The sequence below is a fragment of the Camelus dromedarius genome, chromosome 12, assembly GCF_036321535.1.
Source record: "Camelus dromedarius isolate mCamDro1 chromosome 12, mCamDro1.pat, whole genome shotgun sequence".
Classification (NCBI taxonomy): Eukaryota; Metazoa; Chordata; class Mammalia; order Artiodactyla; family Camelidae; genus Camelus; species Camelus dromedarius.
This window is the reverse complement of record NC_087447.1, coordinates 41,337,059-41,354,840: the sequence shown is the minus strand read 5'-3', so window position 1 is coordinate 41,354,840 and position 17,782 is coordinate 41,337,059. Positions and strand designations below refer to the sequence as shown.

Below are 17,782 nucleotides of genomic sequence, written 5' to 3'. Positions count from 1 at the left end.
ATTCTGTTGCTTACACCCTCTGGCAGAGGGAGACGAGACCCCAGTGACTGAAAGGACTCCACTCCTGTATTAAGAGCTGCTCTCCCTGAGCTCTGCTAAGTCTACCCTCCACCTTCCTGCTTAAAAGAGCCACTGCTGATCTTGGGCCTTTCACATACCTTCTCCAGCTGTGTTGATATAAAAGCCGGAGTGATGTCTCCTTCCATTTCGTATTAGAATAACTCTTTGAACTTCCAGAGTTTAATCTTATTTTTTGGAGTTTTTAGAAGAGGAAAAGGGGGAGTGGGGTAGAACAAATGATGCCGCCTCACTGTGACTCATTTACCATTTCACTCTGCCCCCAGACCCTCTCTTTGAGACTTCCATGTAACATCTACATGTAACAGAGGGACTGCTAATGGGAAAAAAAAAAAAAAACCTATAATCTTTACTATGGTTAGAAGCGGGAATAGCAAACCACGTTGGGGTAGATTATACCTACCATGGGGGAAAAATCAACTGGGTGAACTCTCCTAACAAATATAAAGCAAATAAACACTCGTACACAGGAAAGAGATGTAACAGAAACTCCTGCAGCCTGACAAAGACCACTTCTCCCAAACATCTGTGCTATGTCTACTTTGGTAATCTGCATAGGAGGCAGGGGCACTGACCCCTAACCCTTTCCTTTTGCAGAGGCATTATTACAATCTCACTGATGTACTGGGAAGTCCTCAGCTGGAATCTGTGAACAGAAAGGTATATCAAGGGCCCCAGAGGGGAACACACCCTGGGGGTCTGGGCTGCTGATCCAGCTCGTGGTAAGAGTCAAGTGTTCACGGAGGAGGCATGGCTTTGGTGGAGCCCACAGCTGAGGCTGCAAGTCTTTCTCAACCAAGCCACCCTGACACTGCGCTGTGCTTTGAGTCTAATGCCTGAGTTGAATGAATTAAAAGTGCTTTAACTTTAGGACCTAAATATGAGACACTCCTGTCACCCAAGAGGGTATATCAGTCAGCTAGAGAAGGTTATGCTACAGTAACAAAAAAACCCTCCAAAATCTCAGTGGCTTACAACAGTAAAGGTGTATGTCTTAGTCGTGTTACATGCTGGCTGTGGTTTGGCTATAGCTCTGCTCCGTGAACTCTTCACTCCAAGACTTAAACTGAAGGAGCAATCCCACGTTGCCATTTTTGTGGCAGAAAATAAAAGACATATAGTGATGGTTCTTCAAGGTTCTAATCAGAAGCAGCACATGTTATTTCCATCACATTGGCCAAAGCAAGTCACAGGGCCAAGCTAGACAGCAGTGGAGTGAGAAATACAATCTTTTCACAAGCAGGGCCCAGGAGGGACAATCTACCACAGAGAGCTCTAGACTAATGAGGGCATTATCATGGCAATGACCCACAACTACACAAGACCTGTTTTCAATATGACACCAGATGGTGGCTACAGAAGAGTGGCAGCAACATCACCGTTGGACCAATGAGACTCATAGAGTTCTCTCTCTGCCTGGCATTTGGCTGCAGGACTTCCCTTTGGACTGAGGAAACCTCTGAGGTTATTAGGAAAGGCGAGGGAGGATGTACCTCAAGTGGAAGACACTGGACTTCCTGCTAAAAGACAGGCATGTGGGTACACAGAAATTTTAAGGGAGATGATTTTAGTTGTACTCCAAGCTGGGAAGGCAGTTCATACGAATTATATGCAAAATCAAGAAGATGGCCTATCATTGTAACAGTAAACAGTCAATCATTGGTAACCAGATGCCAGATAAGCTCTGTTAAGCACTTCATACAAATTACTTTAATCCACACAAGAATTTATAAGTAGGTAGAAATACTACCCCTTTTTACAGAAACAAAGACTTAGAAAGGTGAAGTATCCTTTTCAAAGACACAGATCTAGCAGGTGGCAGAGTTCTGATTCAAACCCAAACATCTCTAAGTCCAGAATTTTCTCTCTAAACCACAACATTTGCTTGCCTCCCTCTGATGCCCTTGGTCTGATCCTCATCTCTTTAGTCCCCTTTCCTCTTCTAATTTGACTCCATTTCCTTTTTCGTGTCTTTGCCTGTCTTCCTCTTAGACATTCCCTCTGCTACTGTAGTGCCAGGAGCCTCTCCAGAGAAGGATCTCCACTCTCTGTCATCTTGAAAGTGGAAACTTAAACCTGCCTGAGCATAGCTCTAAAGGTCAAGGTTGCCCTGGAGTGTCCTAGGTCTCATGCCCCTCCCTCCTCTGCTAAGAATGGCCACCGCCCTACCTAGAGTCCATCTCTGGCTACAACTCTCTGCCGCCTATCCTACACTGGGAGCTTCCAGCTTTGCTAGAAAAGGGGTAGGAGGAGCAGAGCCCCAGAAGCAAACCCTGCAGCAAGTGCACAGCGAGCACAAGGCCAGCGTGTCCCCATTCACAAGGAGAGGTCCCCATTTCTAGAGGAAGCAAACCTATTCAGCCAAGAACAACTCAGGAATTGTAAAATGCTGAAAATACTCCAAGTGCCAGAGTCTTTCTGTTCCAGGCCCAGGCTGTTCAAGGCCTTAAGCAGCCCCACACTTGGCACTTGGAGAGTCAGCAATTACCATTTCATCTGAACAAACGGCATGCTAAAGTTTGCCCTTAGAGGGTGACCGTAAGCTTTGAACCAAAAACTAAGAAAACACTTTGGCAAGACAGATTTCTTTTCTGATTTGTGAATGTACTTAAAGGAAAAGTCTCCTGATGACCTAAAAATCATATGGCACTTGGTTTTGTATTCAACTAAATCCTCTGTATAAACAAAAAATAGAATTATATGAAATTGAAATTGTGCATCCTCCCCTAATTACTCTATCAAGGCAGGCTTACATTTGAAAGCCTTCTCCCAAAGTAGTGTATCTCAACATGTGATCACCTACTATGCATGCTTTAAATTTAGGTTCCTGGATTCTAGCCCAGATTGGGGGTGGTAGAGCTGGGAATTCTGTCATTTCTAGCAAGCTTTCTAAGAAATTCCCACTGAAATTTGAGAACCACTGCCCTAACTAGTGAAAAGCCAAAAAAAAAAAAAAAAAAAAGACTCCAATGAGTTCATGTGAAATAGAAGTTTTGGACTCCCCGAAATGCCTATAACCTCTCTCAAAAATTAGTCTATGCCGTTACTTAAAGAAGATTGATCAGTGGCCAAGGCACCTCCTCCCATAAGCACACCAAAATTACAACTATTTACAGAAGGGAACTCATACAACTCAACATCAAACAAAAAAATAACCCGATTAAAAAACGGGCAGAGGAAGTAAATAGACATTTTTCCAAAGAAGACATACAAATGGCCAACAGACATATGAAAAGATGCCCAAAGGGCAAAGGACCAGCTGGTACTTTCATATACTTCTTACAACTGAAGCCTGTGGTTTTAGAAAAGCTGGGAGGCTTTCAGGGAAAAGCTGTGGTTACAGAGATCAGACCAGAGGATGGAATTCATGAATCTTGGACTCAAGCACCTTGAATAAGGGCAAACCTGGAAGACAAGCTAGTCCAGGCACTTGCTGAGCTGACCAAGGGGCCTGAGTACAGAGCAGAATGAAGAAAGTGCAGTCAAAATGCACAACTAGGCAGGAGCCATAACAGAGCTCCTGGCTCCTGGCTACTTATCTGAGATTCCAGCTGTTGCCAACTTAGGCTTCCCTGTCGTCCGGATCACCACTAGAGAGGCATCGCCAACTTACTTTGGACCCATGCTGTTGAGGGACAGTGAAATAACTGCTGCTTACTGCTTGGTCACCACGCGCGCCAGTCAGAATCCACTGTGCGCACCTGCCATTGGGTCACCATCTCTAGCACCTACCCAGCTGGCTGCGCTGGGGGGAGGAAGCAGGTAATCCTGTCTCCAGCCCTCTTGCCCTCCTGAAAATAGACTTATCCTATGATCCAGCAATCCCATTCTTGCTCTAAGTCATCATTCATCCACTCTGACTCCTGACCCATCCAGCCAGCTGAGGTCACACCCCATCTCTCTCCTGGAGACAGAAAGAGGCAGCAGCCTCCGGTTTTCCAGCCCCACCCCCAACCCCTGCCACATGAACCCACTGCACGGGAGGCAACCCCAACAGTCTTCTCCAGGCACAATCAGGGTCGGGCTGTCGAGCTGGCCTGAACCTCTTCAATGTCGTCCTCATGGCTTACAGGATAAACTCTAAATCCCTCAATGGCAAACCCAATCCAGGCACAAGCTACCCTTCTCATTTCATTTCCCTTTCTAGTCCCACACAAATCCCCAGCCTCGTGCTCAGGCGAGACCTAAATACGCGCTCTCAGAGAATGCTCTGCAGGTTCCAACCTTCCTATCTTTTCACAGTCTGTTCTTTCCCCTCTGAAGCCCTCCTCCCTCTCTGTACTCATCGAAAGTTGAGCCATTCTTTACAACTCAAGACAAATACCACCTCCTCCATGAAGCCGTCCCACTTGGAAGCAACTTCTCATTTCTCTCTGCTTCTTAGTACTTGTCATCATCTAAATAGCCATCCTCGTCACTCTCTGCCTTTGCTTCAGTGAAACCTTTATTTGAATGTAAATTCCTTGAGGGCAGTGTCATGTATTAAATTGCTAGTATGGTGTGTATATTCAATAAATATCTGCTGAATCAGAGCTGATCTCAAAGATGAAACTAGAAAGGGAATTATGGAAAACAGTGTGGAGATTCCCTAAAAAACTGAAAATAGACTTACCCTATGATTCAGCAGTCCCACTCCTGAACGTATATCCAGAAGAAACTCTAATTTGAAAAGATATACACATCCCAATGTTCACAGCAGCACTATTTACAATATCCAAGACATGGAAGAAACCTAAATGTCCATTGACAGATGACTGGATAAAGAAGTTGTGATAGACATATACAATGGAATACAATTCAACCATAAAAAAGAATAAAATAATGTCATTTGCAGCAACATGGATAGACCTGGAGATCATCATACTAAGTGAAGTAAGCCAGAAAGAAAAAGAAAAATACCGTATGATATCACTTATATGTGGATCTTTTTTAAAAAAGGACAAAATGAACTTATTTACAAAACAGAGACAGATTCACAGACATACAAAACAAACTTATCGTTACCAAGGTGGGAAGAGGGTGGGGAGGGATAAATTGGGAGTTTGGGATTTGCAGATACTAACTACTATATATAAAACAGATAAACAACAAGGTCCTACTGTATAGCACAGGGAACTATATTCAATACCTGTAATGGCCTATAATGAAAAAGAATATGAAAAAGAATACATACATATGTATAACTGAATCACTATGCTGTACACCAGAAATTAACACAACATTATAAATTGACTATACTTCAATTTAAGAAAAAGAGAAAGGGAATTCTGGGGTAGTTAACAGAAGAAAGAAAGAATAGAGGCTGTGTTCTCATCAAGCCAGCACGCCCTCAAGGATGAAGCTGGGGATGAAGCCACAGTGTCCCCAGGCTTGGCCACATCCCAGGGCTCACAGCTGTCTCCAGCCACACAAATCCAGCCCTGTGTTCAAAGGCAGAGCCTTGACCTGGTGAGAAGCAGACACAACAACCATCTAAACTCAGGTCACCTGGGCGTTAAGATGCTGCAACCTTAATGCCGGAAGTGGGCATCCCAAACTCAAGCACCTACGCTCGTGCCTCCCTCTCAGGGCAGAGCCTTTCTGAATACGACTCTCCTTGGAGGGGGGTGCAGGGACAGCCAGCCATGACACTGGGCTCCAGTGAACAGCACCAAGATGGATTGGGGTGTACAGAATTTATAGAGGTTATGAAAGGTCTTCTGTTCAACCTGCACATACTGAGGTCCCTCTAACTTCCAGCTTTCCCACTTCCTTTGGTACCACATAAAGAAGACCCAGTTGTCAGCCTCTGGGTGCTACTTGTACTCCTGCCTCCATAGGTACCCAGGTTTCCCACAGAACAGGGAAGGTGGGGAGCTGTCAGCCCCTCCACTCCTCAGGGAATGAATTCCCAGCGATGTTGGAGTTTGCCATGAGGCCTGAAGCTTCCTGCTGGTGACTTGGGGTGGAGGTGGGAGGGAAAGGAGGCGAACAGAGTCAGGATCTGGTCTTGAACCCTAGGGATCCAACAGGGACACCAGGCTCAAGTACAGCCTGCCTGACCCTCGTGAGTCCACCACTACCAACATCACCACCCCACCTCACTGCCACTGCTGCTTAGAGAAAAGGGGAAAAAACAACGACTTTGTAATATTAGCTCCTACACATGAACTCCGGAGCTTGTGGGGCCCCACAGACCTGCCACTTCCAGTGTGTGACTGATACAACAGGTATCTCAGTAGAACGCAGTTCACGCCGAAGGTTGAATGGTTTAATTCCACTAAAATCCCATCAACTATCAGGGCTTTATAAGAGCTCCTGACAAATAATGATAGTTTACTACTATGGGTTGAATTGTGTCACCCCAAAATTCATATGTTGAAGTCTTAACCCCCAATACCTCAGAATGCGACCATATTGGAAAAAAGGATCATTGCAGATGTAATTAGTTAAGGTGAGGTCCCTAGGGTGGGCCTAATCCAATGACTGGTGTCCTTATAAAAAGGGAATTTGGACAGACACACACATGGAGAGCACTATGTGAAGAGACACAGGAGAAGATGGCCTTCTACAAGCCAAGGAGAGAGGCCTGGAACAGATCCTTCCCGAACAGCCCTCAGACGGAACCAACCCCGCAGACATCTTGATTCAGACTTCCAGCCTCCAGAGCTGCGAGACAAAATACTTCTGTTGTTTAATCCACTCCGTTTGTGCTACTTTGTTATGACATCCCTAACAAACTAATACTCTTCCCATTAAAAAATTCTCACTGTAAATCATGATCACTTATTCCAGTTGGTCCTACAACAACCCATGAATCAAGTGCTTTTATTTAGCCTCATTTTCCAAACGAGGACTCTATGACTATGAAATGTTAAGACACTTGCCCACAGTATTAAGTTGCGGAGCCAAGATTTGAACTCTGCTGCCTGACTCTGAAATCCCTGTTCTTTTCTGCACCACCCATCACTGCCTCGGACAGAAGGGATGTCCTTATGCATAATGCTGTCATGGCAACCGGGCTCGCGGGTTCTACGCCTGGTCATTCTACTTCCTGGGAGGACATGCTCAATTCACTGTTATGAATACAATGGGCTTCCCAGCATGCCACTCAGAGTACACAACACTTGGCAGTTCCCAGATGGCCAAGATGGCCATGCAGGGACCAGGGAGGCCAAAAGGCCAACAAGGGCTGAGAGGTGAGGCCCAGTTAACAGGATTTGGCAGGAAGGTGAGGGGTGAGTCAGTACTCATGGACCTGACAGGCTCGGTCATGGTTCTCCAGGGTGAGTGGCACTGGGCACTAAGAGATGCCAATGAGAAGTCCGTGTAGGCAGGAAACAGTTGGGCAGTTACTTGGAATTGAGCCTGGAGAGGAATAAGGACAAGATGGGGCAGAAGTGCAGGATCTGGGACCCACGGAGACCGAAGAGGCTGAAATTCAAGGCCAGAAGGTGGGGAGAGACCACAGGAGCCTCTCAGAGAAGATGCGGCCCCAGGTCAGCAGTCACTGGTCTCTGAAGCTGATTCCCATGGGTCTGACTTTGGTGGGGCTTTCTGTGTAACTACCGGAGAAATAACTCCCTTTGGGCAAAGGAGGCAAATGGGGAAAATCTCGTGTAAAGCAGTTCACCCAATGGCAGACTTAGAGAGCCATACTGGTTTCTATTTGGGGCTCTCTGCCCCTACTATGTCTGGTTCAAGTCCAAGGGTTATGAAAGGCTTTTAACAGCGCTGGACAAAACATGCCTTCCTCATTTCTCTTCTGATTCCAGGCCCTGACTTCCTACCAGATAAGGGACCAACAGGCCCAGAAGACCTGCCCCAGTCACTTCCTGAGTATTTCCCAGCCACTATCAGCTGGCCACCACTGCTTCCCCAAGTGGCTGGGGTATCAGATATGAGCTTATGGGCTCACCAGTTGGGACCAAGGCCAGCCTTCAGGAAGTTGGTGGCAGGGGACCTGCTTCCCTCTGAGCTCTGCTCACCCATTTTCACACCATTGCAGGACATCCCCTGGTGCAAATACTTGCCTTTCATTAGTTGTATATAATCTAACATATGTTTTGAAAAGGCGAAAGTTTAGAATCCCATTTCAGGTTGAGCCTATAGAGGAGAAGGCAAATATGTTCCATTCAGTCTAATTCTGATTGGTTGGTAGTGTCTGCCTGGAGCACTGTGTTGAGAAGGATTCTGAAGAGACATCTGGGCTCAGCAAGGAGGAGTTCCAAGATCAATCAGTGGACAGAAGTGTGGACATGGGCAGGGAGGCATGGGTGTCAAACATTAGCTGCTTCTGGCCTGTGGCTTTCCTTGTATTCACAGCCACTCTCTGCGTGCATGTCCTGCCCCCAAGCACGTCAGCTCCATGGGGCTCAGAGCTGAGGCAGATACCTGAGCCAACTTGGTCTCCTCAGCATCAGAACATAGCACATGGTAGGCATCCATACATATGTGCTGACCTGTCAGACTCTGCTGTCAGATTCTAGAAATGCGCTCCCTAAACTGGGATTCCTTTCAATCTTCCCACACAGGGAAACATTGTAAGTAGCAAAATAACTTACAGCCCTTTTGATAAGTTTAACAATGTCACAAGAACCATAGAGAAATTCTACTTTTTGACCCAGTAATAGCATCCTTGAGATGTCATTCCACAGAAACACTCAAGACACGAGGAATATATTCAGTCATGCATTTAGTAAGCTGGCTAAAGATGAGAGCGATGTGTGGAGGGTTCACTATGCAGGGCACTCATATTCCATCTTGTTAGCAACCTCTGACTTCCTGCATCTCCCTCCCCTTTTCATTTCTCCTCCCAGACAGCCTCAGAGGCTCCAAGTCCCTCCCCTCTATTATAAGACTAACTCAGCTCTCCATAACTCCTTCCCCAACACTCCCCCCGCCCCAAGCCCCCAAGATGCTCCAGTCAACACTCTCACTCCCCATGCCACAGAGGGCAGTGCAAAGTGGTTATTTTTAGCATACCTTTTCTTCCTCTCACATATACTATGGCAATTATATAGCTATTAGAAAAAAGACAAGGTTAGATCTGTATGTACCGACCTAAAAAAAGATGCCAATGATTTACCACCAAATAAAAATAACAAACAAATTGCAGAGCCAAAAAACAGTGTGATACCTTCATATCCATGAGGACTGGCAAGCTGCTTGTCAAACTGTTAGCTGCAGTTACCTGTGGGGAGGAAATGGAACTGAAGGTAAGTTATAAAGGAGGACATTCGCTTTTTTTACTCCATATAACTGTGTTGTTTGAACTTTATTTTACAATGAAAATGTACTGACTGAGAAAGAAAAGAAGATGTAGGATTTCAGCATGGGGAGAGCAGGCCAAGGATTGCCAAGGCCCTGCCCTCTTACAGAAGCAGATTTTTACCCTCAGCTGATTTGCTTGAGGCCAGATGCTCATTTACCCCCAGCTGCCACAGGAAGCTGAGAGATGGTGGCCTCTCCTGTTGGAGGCATTGCTTGAAGGGCAAGTCTTAACGCTTTTGCATTGCTGCTGGGTAACAACCCTTCTGTCTCGGCTGTGTGGAAGAGCCTTTCCAGACCACTCAGGTGCATGCAGTGCACCAGGGTAGTCTGGGGTCTGGAAGACCCCTCCTTGATAGGTTCTCCTTCTTCTGCTGAGAGACATACCAAAATACCTGGGGTTCATCAGGACCACAAGCTCCTCTTCAACAAGGAGAGGTGAGGGGATTCTGAGCTACTGATGTCGGTCCTCACCTTTCTCGACAGGATTAATCAGGCTTGGCCAAAACCAACCAGTAACTCTGAATGAAAACAGAGAACTCCCAGCCTCAGTTCTATTTTGTCCACCAAGACTCAACTCATGGGAAATATAGATAAGTCAACAGGATGTGGTTTTTAATCACTGTAATGGATCAGGGGAAGCAACAGCCTTGAATGTTCTCCCAGGTTGGATGGGAGTTCCCCTCCTAGGAGAAGAAAATGCCTGGCAAGTTAGTGCTGGTTGTTGGCAGGAGGCCTCTCAGTTCCTTGCCATGTGGCCCTCTCCGTAGGGCTGCTGGAGTGTCCAAGAGTGATAAGGCCACGTCTTTTATGACCTAGTCTCAGAAGTCACACATCACTTCTGCCACATTCTATTCATTTTCTAATAGAAAGCTTAGCCCTGACTTAAAAGGAAAAGAATAAGACTCCACTTTTTGAAGAGAAAAGAAAGAACTTGTGAGCATATTCTAAAACTACCACAGTTATTACCTATCAGGCTCTGTATAGCCACAAGAAACATAGAAATGAGTCATATGAAACCCTTGCCATCAGCTGCAAATCAATCAATGTGATACATCACATTAACAAACTGAAGAATAAAAATCATATGATCATCTCAATAGGTGCAGAAAAAGCTTTTGACAACATTCAATATCCATTTATGACAAAAACTCTCCACAAAGTGGGTGTAGAGGGAACATACCTCAACATAATAAAGGTCATATACAATAAGCCCACAGCTAATATCATACTCAATGGTGAAAAACTGAAAGAATTTCCTATAAGAGCAGGAACAAAACTAGGATGCCCACTCTTGCCACTTGTATTCAACATAGTATGGGAAGTCCTAGCCACAGAAATCAGAAAAAGAAATGGAAGGAATCCAAATCGGAAAGGAAGAAGTAAAAGTGTCACTGCTTGCAGATGACATGATACTATACATAGAAAATCCTAAAGATGCGACCAGAAAACTACTAGAGCTTATCAATGAATTCGGTAAGATGAAGGAAACAAAATTAATATATAGAAATCTGTCACATTTATATACACTAACAATGAACTATCAGAAAGAGAAATTAAGGAAACAATCCCATTTACAATCACATCAAAAAGAATAAAATACTTAGGAATAAATCTAAGGAGGTAAAAAAATGAATACTCAGAAAACTATGAGATGCTGATGAAAGAAACTGAAGATGACATCAACATATGGAAAGACATATCATGCTCATTTTTGGAAGAATTAATACTGTTAAAATACTACCCAAGGCAATCTACAAATTCAATGAAATTCATATCAAAATACCAATGGCATTTTTCACAGAACCAGAACAAATAATTTTAAAATTTGCATAGAAACGCAAAAGACCCTGAATAGCCAAAACCATCTCGAGAAAGAAGAACAAAGCTGGAAGTATCATGCTTCCTGACTTCAGATTATACTACAAAGCTACAGTCACAAAAACTGTATGGTACTGGCACAAAAACAGACACATAGATCAATGCAACAGGCTAGAGAGTCCAGAAATAAATCCACGCACTTATGCTCAATTAATCCAAGACAAAGGAGGCAAGAATATACAATGAGGAAAGGACAGCCTCGTCAATAAATGGTGCTTGGAAAACTGGACAACTACATGTAATGAATGAAATTAAAACATCTTCTCACACTATATACAAAAATAAACTCAAAATGGGTTAAACATCCAAATGTAAGCCCATAAAACTCTTAGAAGAAAATATAGGCAGAACACTCTTTGACATAAATAATAGCAATATTTTTTTGGATCAGTCTCCTAAGACAAAGGAAACAAAAGCAAAAGTAAATAAATGGGACCTAATTGAACTCAATAGCTTTTGCACAGAAAAGGAAATCATTGACAAAACAAAAAGATGATCTACTGAATGAGAAAATACTTGCAGTAATATGACCAATAAGGGGTTACTATTCAAAATACATAAATAGGTCATGTAAGTCAATATTTTAAAAAAACTCAATTAAAAAATGGGTAGAAGATCTGAATAGACATTCTTCCAAAGAATACATACAGATGGTCAACAGGCACATGAAAAGATGCTCAATGTCACTAATCACCAGAGAAATGCAAATCAGAACCACAACGAGATATTACCTCACACTTGCCAGAATGGCTATCATCAAAAAGACCACAAATAACAAATGCTGACCAGGATGTGGAGAAGAGGGAACCCTCCTACACTGCTGGTGGGAATGTAAATGGATGCAGTCACTGTGCAAAATAGTATGGAGGTTCTCAAAAACTAAAAATAGAACTACCATATGACCCAGCAATCCCACTCCTGGATATCTCTCTGAAGAAAACAGAAACCCTAATTCAAAAAGATACATGCACCCCAATGTTCACAGCAGCATTACTTATAGCAGCCAGGATGTGGAAGCGCCCTAAGCAACCTAACCTCATCAACAGACAAACGGATAAAGAAAATGTGGTATATACATAAAAATAGATAAATTCATATATACATACAATAAAATGCTATTCAGCCATGACAGAGAATGAAATTTTGCCATTTGCAACAACATGGAATGTGATTAAAGCTCCAGGTAGTCTCCCCAGAAAATACACACAAGCCCATACACACAACACTGTGCATGTAATGACTTCAGAGACAGGCCTTCCAGAAGCTAAGGGTCTCACAGAGAAGGTACACAAACAAACAAAAATGCACGTAAATATAGATGAGAAAGTGATGGATGCTCTGAAAGACTGAGGTGCTTAAGCATTTTGAGACTTCATGGGGGAGAGAGCCCAAGCTGTAAGGTAAAGGACCACGCACAGGGTAACCAGTCCTAAAAGCACTCCCGTGTACTCCAGACATCCGCTGAGGGTCTCTGCTCTTTGATGTCCAAGGGAGGTGGCCTGGACTTCTGAGTCCCATGGACTGCGGCATTCCACACCCTCTCTAGGATTTCTGCTGATCCCCTGTGGGGACCCTGGTCTCCTGGCCCTTTTATCTCTCAAAATTCTAGCTTCCTCACACACCACTTCAGTCCCCACACAACATTCTCCCCAACATGAAATTCAGTCACTCCCTGGATTTCCACAACAGAAAAACGGAATCACACCGAGCATTGAGACATACGGGTTTTACAGAATATGGGGGAGTGGCTCCTGGCCTTCAGCCATTCACTGAGTCCTTCTGCCTTCTCGCCACATTTTCGTCTCTTTCCTCCCCTTTTTCCGGAAGCAACTTAGTTTCAGGTAACACCTAGGCCCAGGGTTGGGGGAGAGAGTGAGGGTAGAGGGGGAGGGGAACTACACCCTCTCCAGGGACTTACCAACTTATCCTTGCAAAACACACACACAGTGCATTCTCTAAGAAGAATCTGGCAATAAAAGTCTCTCCATCCTATTTGTGTTGGTTAGTTGAAGAGAACAAAATCCACTCCAGCTAAAGTAAGCAAGGAGGGATTTATGACAGGATATTAAGCATCTACCAGAACTACCAGGAGGAATTTAGGAAAGACTTTAGGCTGAGCTTTCAGAAAAGCTTCCCAAAGAAGATCTGGGCCACCAAGGAAGCCGCTCGCTCCAGAACCAGCACCGCTCCTGCCACCACACCAGGCCACCAGCAAAAGGGATGATCCTGGCCTCCCAACATTCATGAGGCTAGTGACAGGACACCAGGATGTCTGCTCATGCCACCAGACACAGCTCCGTCAGCCCCTCAAGCAGAGCCAGCAGAAAGAGCAGGGGCAGCAGAAGCATGGCCCCTGCCCGCCCCCGCGCCTCTCCCCCAAGTGCATCTGATGGTCAAGCCTTAATTACCTGACTGCTGGGGGCTGGGAAATGTCGTTGTTAGCTCTCCAGTCTTGGCAGTACTGGAACAGTCCACTGGAAGGCAAATGGAACGAAGGCTGAGTAGTGGCTGGGGCAACCACTACGGAAAACAGTATCATGGTTCCTCAAAAAGTTGTAAGTAGAATTACCATACGATCCAGCAATCCCACTTCTGGGTATATACACCAAAGAACTGAGAGTAGGGTCTTGAGGAGATATTTGTACACCTGTGTTCATAGCAGTATTACTCACAATAGCCAAAAGGTGGAGGCAACTCAAGTGTCCACTGATGTCTGAATGGATAAACAAAATGTGGTGCATAAATACAGTGGAATATTATCCCACCTTGAAAAGGAAGGAAATTTCAAACATGCTGCAACATGGATGAACCTTAAGGACATTATGCTAAGTGAAATAAGCCAGTCACAAAAAGACACATTCTGTGTGATTCCACTTCCCTAGAGTAATCAAAGTCATAGAGACAGGAAGTAGAATGGTGATTCAGGAGGTGGGGCGTGGAGAATGGAGAGTTTTGCAAGATGAAAAGAATTCCGGAGACTGGTTGTGCAACAGTGTGAAGGTATTTAACACTACTGACCTGCACACTTAAAAATAGTTAAGATGGACGATGGCAGATTTTGTTACGTATATCTTACCACAATGAAAACTTTTCTTAATTTTTTTGAGAAAAAATAATTTATTCAGTCCTTAGTTTTTCTTATGAAAACTTTTCTTAACTAAAAAAAAGCATTGTGCATGAGCTGCCTCCTCTACGTTATACAGTGTTTGAGCATTAAATTTTGGATTAGAAGGGGCCTTTAGAAGATCTGTCCAAGCCTGCAGCGGTCTGTCGTTTAATCTAGGATGATAACAGCTACTGTCGTGGGGTGGTGGGGAGGCAAGCCCTGTGCTAAGTGCTTTTCTTGTGGTCTCTTATTCAACCCACATGAAGACCCTGGGGCATAGGTCTCATTACGATCAGGCTTCAATGGGTTAAGTAACTTGCCAGAGGTCACAGAGCTAACACATCAGTGGTCCTGAGACCTGAACCCAGGTCCAGTTGGGCCCTGAGTCTCTGCCCAGCTACCACACCATACGGCCTCCCTGGCAGAGGCTGACTTTCTGAGGTCCATTTCGGTGACCTTCCCAACACAATGAGAACCCTGGTGTAAGAGGCTCTCTATCCTCCCCATTCCATTAAATAAACATACGAGGATACCTCCCTCCTCCCTCTTCATAGCCCCCTCCCCAAGAGGCCCCCCAAGACTGACACAAACAGGAGGCAGCCTTGGGTGGGGTGGGTATGTGCTACCCTGGAAAGGAGACTGAGCTTTAGGGCCAAAGAGCCCTGGGTTGGAAGCCCAGAGCAACCCCATGTAGCTGTCTGAGCCTGAGCAGGGGATACCCTCTCTGAGCCTCATTCATTATCTGTCAAGTAGGGTAAGTGATACTCACCTCTTAGGGTGGCTAGAGGGATTAAATGACTATGTACACAGTTGCCCCTCAGCATCCATGGAGAATCGGTTCCAGAAGCTCCCGCAGACACCAAAATCCACGAATGCTCAAGTCGTTCATATAAACTGGTGCAGTACAATGAACACAGTCGGCCCTCCATATCCACAGGCTTCGCCTCCGTGGATTCATCCAATGTGGGATCCAACAGTTGGTTGAATCTACACACAGGGAAGGCCCAATTACATATACAAAGTCTCCGGTGTCAGTCCTTCGAAATACAGAATTCTTGACTTGAAACTCATCTCAGCCTCTGCCAGGACTAAGATCCATTTAGAGATTTACCCCTGCATAGATTGGAATTGTGTCATTTTCCTTCCAAGACAAAGAAGCTACAATTGGTCTTGGTTTTAAATACTCTTCTCTTCTCTGCTACCCATGAGAAGCCCCAAGAACTCTGCCAGGTCAGTCCTCTTGAGGACCAAGAGGCAAAAGGAGGGATAGGAAAGAACAGTCCTCCTATTAAAGCTGGACCCCTCCGAGGCCTTCCACAGACGACTTCCTGGGAGGAGTTGATCTGTTCTGAGGTTTTCTGATATAAGAAACTGAAAACCCAACCTGAAGGCCTTAAACACCAGGGCAACTTAATGGTTCACGAAATCTAAAGTTCAGAGGCAGGGTGGGCTTCTAGTAGGGGTTGTTTAGAGGATCCCAGTATTTGGGGGGCTACATCTCTGTTTGTCTGTGAGTCTCTCCCCTCCCCCTCCCGTCAGCTTTTTCCAAACTGGCCTTTTCCTGGGGTAGCAGGATGGCTGCAGGCAGCTGTCGGGAGACATGTTTCCTCCTTCACATCTGATGGATGGATATTGTTAGATGTCCACTCCCAAAGCCATGGCAGAGGCCAAGGGAATGCCCAGGGGGCTGGGGTTATGTTGATGATTTAGGCCAGCTGGAAGCTACCCTGGTATCCAAAAGTTGATTTGACCTGGACTTAAACCACATGGTTGTTATACACAGTGGGATGGCAGCTGGAGAGGCAACTGTAACATTCACTACAAAAACCCTTTATCACTGGGTGCAGGTGTGTTGGGTTGGGTGTGTCAAGGTGTGTATGTGTGATATGTCAGTGTGTGTGAAGTGTGTGTGTGTGTGAGTGTGTGTGATGTGTATGCGATGTGTCGGTGTGAGCATGTGTGTGAGATGCAGGTATTTAAGTGTATGTGTGTTTGCTCGTTGTCTCACAATATATATAAATCAAATCATTATGCTGTGCACCTTAAACTTATACATGCTGTGTGCCAATCGTCTCTCAATAAAACTGTAAAAATTTTAAAAGAGTATATACGCTGGGTGATTGTGTGTATGTGTGTGCATGGGGATTGAGTCTGTGTATAGCTGAGGAGACGAAGTATCCAGATTGTCTCGCTTCTGTTTGGGGCCTTTCACTCTGATCTCTGCTGCTACCATCTTGGTGGCCACTAGGCGGCACTGTGGCCCACCTTTGACCCTCTGGCCAACGTGTGGGCAAAATCCTTTTCCCCTAAACACACACGAGACGTTGGAAATCTTAAAAACAATTATACTAACAAAGAAGAACAGAAAGGAAAACAATTCAGAGAGCATAAGAAACGTTCAAAGTTATTTCTGGCAACGTACGTCGTGGAGCCAATAATTACCCGAAGTTTTCCCCAGAGCGCTGTCTGCCTTTGAGCCTTCCCAGCTCCCGCCTGGCTGTGACCGAGGGACACCGCCTCATTCCCTGCGCTGCAGAACAGCCTCCAGGAAACCTGTTGCTTTGCAGCCAAGGCCAAAATTCCCACCTGCGCTCACCATTTCACCTCAGGGCCCGTCCTCTGTCCCCCCGCCGCTCCCCTCCCCCCGTCACTGCTCCGGGAGACGCCGCCTTTCCCAGCTGCAAGGGGCCCACAGTAAACAGCTTCATTATACTCTGCGTGGTAAGAAGCGCACACCCTAAATAAACACAAAGAGAAAGCAGGCCTCACGCTCTCCACCAGCGCACTTTAGACTCTAGCTAAGGACCGGAAGGTCACCTGCTCCTCAAGCCCTAGTCCAGCTCGAGCTCTAGCTGCCTGGCCGGCTGCCCAGCCCTTCCCCCACCCCACCCCCGCCCCGCCCCGCCCCCGCCAATCGGGAGGATCCCCAGTCCAGTGCAGCGCTCTGCTGCCCTCTGCTGGGGTCTTGCTCACACAGCCCTGGAGTTCGCCAGCAACCGAGGAACAGGGGACTCTCTCCCCCAGCTCTTTCAGAGTTCCCCTTTCATCTGGCCGCTGGATCATAGCTCGCCAATGTTGTAACCCACCTATCGCTACTCAGATGTTTAATTATATTTTTAAAGGTGTAAGTAACTTAAAACTCTCATGTCACAGGGCCATGGTGAAGATTGAAAGGGATTACCTATTCATTCATTCACGATTTGCTTATGGCAGGCAGTTTGCTAGACTCCATGTTGTCACTAAGAATACAAAACGGAATAAAAAAGAAACTATCCCAAAGAGGGAATAAATAAGATGCTCGCCTAGAATATAACAAGAGGAAGCTACTTGGATGAGGAGGAGGCAACACGTCCTCACTGCAACTTTTGTTTTCCTCCTTCCCATCATAACAGCTGGAGTGACAATGTTATCCTCCAAGAAACTGGAGCAGGTCGCTTCCCTGCTTCAAATCCAGTAAGTGTTTCCTTT

At 45.4% G+C, this 17,782-nt stretch overlaps 1 protein-coding gene across 1 annotated transcript in view; it reads right to left on the bottom strand.

Annotated features, from left to right (window-relative positions):
• Nucleotides 1-17,119, bottom strand: part of IRAG1 (inositol 1,4,5-triphosphate receptor associated 1) — a 149,007-nt gene extending 131,888 nt beyond the window's left edge. The window contains exons 1-4 of the mRNA XM_064492575.1: nucleotides 16,757-17,119; nucleotides 15,084-15,301; nucleotides 13,617-13,682; nucleotides 9,197-9,250 (exon numbers count right to left, since the gene is read on the bottom strand). The gene's annotated coding sequence lies outside the window, so the exon portion shown is untranslated. The remainder of the gene's footprint in view (nucleotides 1-9,196; nucleotides 9,251-13,616; nucleotides 13,683-15,083; nucleotides 15,302-16,756) is intronic.
• Between the last annotated feature and the right edge of the window lie 663 nt (nucleotides 17,120-17,782).